The sequence below is a fragment of the Sceloporus occidentalis genome, unplaced genomic scaffold (assembly GCF_023333645.1).
Source record: "Sceloporus occidentalis isolate IW3139 unplaced genomic scaffold, rSceOcc1.0.p SCAF_4, whole genome shotgun sequence".
In the NCBI taxonomy this organism is placed as follows: Eukaryota; Metazoa; Chordata; class Lepidosauria; order Squamata; family Phrynosomatidae; genus Sceloporus; species Sceloporus occidentalis.
In genome coordinates, this window is record NW_028316984.1 from 178,179,693 (window position 1) to 178,186,556 (window position 6,864).

Sequence of the window (6,864 nt, forward strand, 5' to 3'; positions counted from 1 at the left end):
CCATCCTCTGAAGATGAGAGATTGTGACTTGCCCAGGGTCACCCAATGGGTTTCCACTGCCAAGGTGGATTCAAACCCTGGCCTCCACAATCATAGTTCAATGCTCAAACCACTACATCACACTCTGTCTCTTTAGCTACTTAAGGACCAGAATAAGTTCAATTCTTACTGAATTCAGATTCCTGCAGTAGATAGTCAAATACCTTCTGGTTCCTCTATAATTAGGGTATGGAAAAATTATAATCCCTTGTTTACCAAGGGCCCATTAAGACTACACTTTACCCCAGGATCGGGAATTGACACGTGAAATTCATATTCGTCCCGATTCTGTCACAATCCATTTCGAGGCATGCACAAGTAAATGCCCTTTAGCGCGGGTCATCCAGATTCGGGGCAAAATCCGTCTTCCCTGAAATATGAACTTGCCCCCGATCATGATCGGGTCAAGTTCAGGGGAGGGATTAAGGTCAGAGGGTGGGCAGAGGGCGAGTATACCCTCCCCTCATTGGAGAAGGAGGTGGAGGAGGAGGAAGGAGCCAGAGGAAGGATGCAAAAAAGGAGAATCTGACAGGAGGCAAAAGGGTGGCAGGAGGCAAAAAGGGGGGTGATTGACGGGGTCAATTCAGGGCAGGTCAGAGGCCCAGAGCAAGGCAAGGCTCTGCTCTCCAGCAGGGACCTTTTCCCTTTGATTTTTTTTTTTACATTATTTTTCTACATCTATGCGCATGTTTTTTTGCAATAGGTATATAGATAGAACGTGAGCAGGAGGAAGGGTCAATTCAGGGCAGGTCAGAGGGCCACAGCAAGCCAAGGCTCTGGTCTCCAGCAGGGAACTTTTCCCTTTGATTTTCATTTTTTAAAATTATTTTTCTCCATCTACGTGCATGTTTTTTGCAATATTTAGAATGTGACTAGCTGCTTGTTCACTTTCCCTTTCATTTCCTAGCTTCCTCGCTGAAAGGAGCCCTTTGCAAGAGGCTTTGAAGAATACGAATGAATGCTATAATGCGAATGTTACAATATGTTTCTCTTTCCAGCTTGGCAAACTGGCAAATTGATACACAGAATGCTTTTGCTACTGTCTCAAGGGGTAGCCTAGGAAAAGCAAGTATGGCATTGCTTCCTTTTCTGGCATTTCTGAGGTGGGGAATTTATTATTATTATTATTACATGTGTATGAGGCATTCTGGGGTGGCAAGGAGGGGGGATACAGGATGCAGAGATGGCATTAGCTTGCATTTTGGGGTTGAAAATAGGGCCAAGGGCAGATCATAACCTGCACTGACCCAAATGCCCACAACACACACACACACACACACACACAGGAGGTTTTTAAATTTGACAAAATGTGTGCATTTTGGTGCCTGGTCCTTTAAAAAAAGGAGGGGGAAGCACACTGCCGATGCCCCAATGAGTGCTGGAAACGTCACCTATGACGATCACGGAACTGAAAGTTGATTGACAGCAGGCGCAACCCGATTTCTCAAGCGGACATTCGGGGCAAAATACCCCTGATTAGGTAGTGAGCACTTGCTTCCAGAGGGATTTGGGGAGGGGGAAACCAAAGCTCCCCAGTTCCTTCCAGGGCAAAACCACCAGTGGGAATGGAGCCAAAATTTGGCATTCAGAAATATGCCAAATTCACATGTAAATTGAACTGTTATTGTCCTGCTTTGGCACAGTTGCAAGAGGGAAAGCAAAAGAATCCACTTCTGTTTCTGACAAACTGTAGTTTGCTGTTATTTTTAGAAGCAGAAACTGAACTATCATTAACTGTGATCAATTGAAATACATATAGTTTTTTTACTACAATTTAAAGTTGGCTTGTTTTTACAAAAAAAAAAAACTTAACATTAACCACAATTTGTGAGGGTTAAAACATGACAAGTGATTGTAAAATGAAAATAGTATCAAATGCTTCCAACTCCACTGCAGATGTACCAGAGGAAGACAGGGGAGAAGGGAGTACACAAACCTAAGGACTTTATCACACAAGGAAAAAAGACAGGAGCATAGAGCTACACTCTCATCAATATAGCTAAATAATGTGAAGATTTTCACATGATGTTGCCATTATCGTGCAATTGTCTCATAAATAAAGCAGCAAAATCACACCGCTTTTTATTCATGGGATTTCCCCCTGAATAAAAAGCAGTGTGATTCCTGTTGGAAGAGAAGGTCCAGCATCTGGCAACCTGGGTATCTTCACTTCTGCATATTAGGGAGCGAGATATCTTCCTGGTCAGAACAGAATGGACTGTCCTGGTTGGGGAACACACAGAGGAAGTTTCTGGGGAGGAGGACACTTCACACACACAGGAGGCAGACATTTGGAGGAATGTCACACACAAAACTAAGAACACCAGGGATCATCCTGGAAGCTTGCAGCTACAGAACCAATTTGAAATCCTCTCCCTTATCAGGGATAATGAGGGAGAGCAGCAGGAATAGTCCTCAACAAAAGTGCATGAGATCCCTGTAGAATCAGCCCAGGGAATGGCTGCTGCTAAGCCTCGGAGGAGGCAGATAGTGGTCATAGGGGACTTCTTGCTGAGGGCTACAGAAGCAGTGCTGTGTGGGCCTGGCAAGATGTCTCAGGAGGTGTGTTGTCTCCATGGGGCAAAGATCCATGATGTGATGGAGAGGTTGACAAGACTTGTCAAGCCTACTGACCGTTACCCATTTCTTTTGGTCCATGTGGGAACCAATGATACTGCAAGGCACAGCCTTTAGAATATCAGAAGGAATTATGAAGCTCTAGGTAGGAAGCTGAAAGAGATGTATGCACAGGTTGTCATCTCATCTCTTCTCCCTGTTGAAGGGCATAGTCCAGGAAGGGAGAGGAAAACAATGGATGTAAACAACTGGCTCCACAGATGGTGTCGCCAAAAACGGTTTGGATTCTTGGATCATGGGCTGCAGTTCCATGAAGCGGGACTTCTGGCAAGGGATGGTTTGCACCTTACTCCAGTTGGCGCAAACGTTTTTACCAATAGTCTTCAGGGCTTTAAACTGAATTATATGGGGGAGGGAGACAGTATTTTGTAAGGCAGGAGTTCACCAAGGGGTGGTGAAACTGTTAAAGATAGAACAAGGCAAATGCAAATAGTGTAAAGACCCAACAGTGAGAGGGGAAAAAACAAGCAAATATGATATAATAGGCATCACTGAAATCTGGTAGGATGAGTCTCATGATTAGAATGTAATAATGGAGAGGTATAACCTTTTAAAGAGAAATAGACCAAACAAGAAAGGAGGAGTAATAGCATTATATGTCAGGGATGTTTACATCTGCAAAGAGATCCAGGACATATTCTGGAAGCCAGGTGGAGAACATCTGGATACAAATGAAAGGGGATGAAAACAACAAGGATGTTATTATGGAACTTGACTACAGACCCACAAGTCAGAGTGAGGAATTGGATGATGCCTTTCTAAAACAGATGACTACATACCCAGAAAGGAGAGATGTAGGCCCCATTGCCACTTACAGATAAATCGGTGCGTGATCCAAATTGATGGATTGATTCAACAGTGGATCATGGTTCCCACTATATTTGCCCCATCACATTTTTCCCTCCAAAATAATCCATTTGTGGTTCCCATTCACAAATGAATTGATTCAAAATGATTCAGTTCCATCTGGCCAAAGGGGAAATTTGAATTGATTCCAATCCGCATGTGGTTCACACGTGTGCAGATTCAATTTATCAAAAAAGAAGCTAAAAAAACCAGCATCAAAAAGACATGGGTTAAATGGGTCTAGCACATGGCTCCCCTCTCGGAATCACTTCAGCAATTTAAGTGGGAACCAGGGTCGTTTAAATCAAAGAAATCCAGTAGTAATCTTACATAGAACTTGGACTCATTAGAAGTCACAACTCCCTAAGCAGTCCCCCTGTTTTTTCCTCCCTGCATCCTACTCTGAAGTAGGACAGAGGGAGCCCAATTTTCTTTAACTGCTACCACACCAGCATGTATAATGGTATGACTGGGACACTGGGAAACCAGGGTTTGAATCCTAGCTCAGCCATAGAAACCCACTGGATGACCGTGGGCAAGTCACATGCTCTCAGCCTCAGAGGAAGGCAATGGCAAACCTCTTCTGGATGAATGTGCCAAGAAAACCCTTTGATAGCTTTGCCTTAGGGTCACCATCAGAAATGCCTTGAAGACACCACCACCACCACCACAACAACAACAACAACACCCCACTAATATTAATATCTGAAGATCCAGTCACTTAGAGGGGAGGCTCAGCAGGGTTTATCTTGCCCTTTTCCCACCTCTGACTTCAAGAAGACTTTCCCTTACCCTCCCATGGGAGATAGGAATTCTATACACTCACATAAATGTCCACACACTGAACAAAAGCATGTAAAGAGAGTGGAAAGGAGGAGATTTTCACAAGCAAATCTTTCTCTTAAGCAAGCTAATCTTAAATTAGTAAAGATATCATATATATGAAGTCACCTTCCTTCAGATGGCACTTAAGAGTAGTTACAAAGTTGCAAAACAGTCTTAAATCATATCCAGCTAGGGTTTAAAAGAACATAATCTTAATGTGACTAGCTACTCATTCCTATTCCACTCATGATGCAGTTTTTAGGTTTTATTTTTTTTATTATTTTTTTTATTTTTTTGATACTCTGGGTCTTCAAATGCTCTTGTCCAGGCTACAGACATGCTTTCATAGTTAAATGTTCTTTTATAATTTCATTTCATTGTTTCTTCCTTCTCAATGTTCTAAGTCTTTTCTGTTCTACAGTGTGCCTGTACCATATGCAGGCATGCCATAAGCAGCTTTCAGTTTACACTGAAACTGTGCAACAGAAGCAGCAATGTCATGTGTGCCTGTGGCGTATGTGCCAAACCACACGTGCATGAGCCCCATTGTATTCAATGGGGCTCAAGCATACGCGGTATTTTCCTTAGGTGCGGGGGGGGGGTCAGAATGGATCACTGCATAAGGGAAGGGCCGACTGTATTTGTCACCTTCTGTTATCTAGATACAGTACTGAGTCCCTATATTGGGAGAAAGACGGGATTTAAGGAAATCATCATCATCATCAAAAGGTTGGATCCATATTTTGAAACTGGAGTGGCTGAAGCAACCTTTTTGAAAATGGAACGGATTGGTTGGTTATAGGAAGATGTACTTTTACTTCTTTATGCAACACATAATTGATAGAATAAATCCCACAAGATGTATAAATGGATACTTCTTTAGAAGCTTTTAAAACAGGCTAGACTACAGGTGGGAAAGGTTGACCCAAAGGCTGCATGTAAGTTGTGTTCAAGCCCATTTTGTAGTTCCTGAAGCCCTCCATCAGTTCCTCAAATCCTCTGTTAAACATTCTTAAAATTATTTTTCAGCACAATTTTCAGACAAAAATTGCCCAAATATCACACTCAAAGCCCTATCAAATGCATATAAACATACAAAACTCTCCCCAACCCATCTCAAAACCTTCCACCTATGTCAAATACTTTATTTTGGGGAGGTGTATGGTGTAGTGGTTTGGGTGTTGGACTAAAACTCTGGAGACAAGGGTTCAATTCCCAGCTGGGTTATTAAACCCACTGGGTGATCTTGGACAAGTTACATGCTCTCAACCTCAAGGGGAAGGCATTGGCAAGCCTCCTCTGAAAAAAGCATGCCAAGAAAACGCTATGATAGGCTGGCCATAAATCAGAAACGACCTGAAGGCATGCAACACAACATAGAATGAGACAGCTCTAGTGCATCACCAAACAACAAACCCCAGGTTTTCATAGGATGCAGCTGTGGAAGTTAGGGCTTATTACAATTGTAGCACTATTATTCCACTTTAACTGTCGTGGTTCTAGCCTATCGAATCTTGGGATATGTATTTTCATGAGGCACTGGAGCATACTGGCTGGAAATTCTGGATGTCCCTCCCTAAACTATTAATCACAGGATTCCATAGGATGGAACCATGACAGCTATAGTGGAATAACAGTGCTATAATTCTGTAATGTGAATCGGCCTTTAAAGTGGAATCATAGTGTATTGTATTGTGTGAAAAGTCTTTGGCAATTTAGAAGTCCAGTCAATAAACAATGCAACACAGCTCTTCAAAAATATAACCCAGCACCTCTTAATATAGGTGTTTAGAGAGAAGTGCACACTATCCGAAAGATTTTTAAAAACCATGTGCTTTAGAACATATTTCAGTACAAAACTTACATGTGATTTTTGTTACAGATTTGCATGGCTGGAATGACTTAATGGGTGAACTTGTGTGAAAGTAGAAAGGACCAGAAGCAATGATGCGGCCATCCTTTATTCATTTATTTATTTTTAATTTTTTTCACCTAAAATATTTTTGTTTCTCATTGGGATGAAGAATCCTAGGATTTTAATAAAGTGAGTTGAATATATTTCCCAAAAGTGATCATTCCTAAACAATGCTGACATTGATCACTGTCCCATCCCAAGACTTTCACAATCAGCGGTTTTGATTTTATAACTTATTGGGGCTAGACAGAGTTCTGGATAATCAATCAACACCTTTTAAAGCCTGTTTTCCTGTTGGGTGCAATTTTGTGTTGTAGGATGTTGCCTGGATACCTCAAATGAGTCACCTAACTTCATAGACAATGGGGACAGTATACACCCAGTGATGCGTGTGATGGCTCACAGATGTATGGCACAGCCTGTTAGGAGCCATGCCACAGTCTGTTGTGCTACAGTGGGTGATCCTACTGAAACGTGAATTTGCACTCACATCTGATTTCAGGCTGATTTTAGAGTACCAATCATACTAAGCCTGGCCACTAAAAACTGACTGGATACAGTATGGAGAAATGTATATTCTGAAGGAATGCCACATTTAGTCC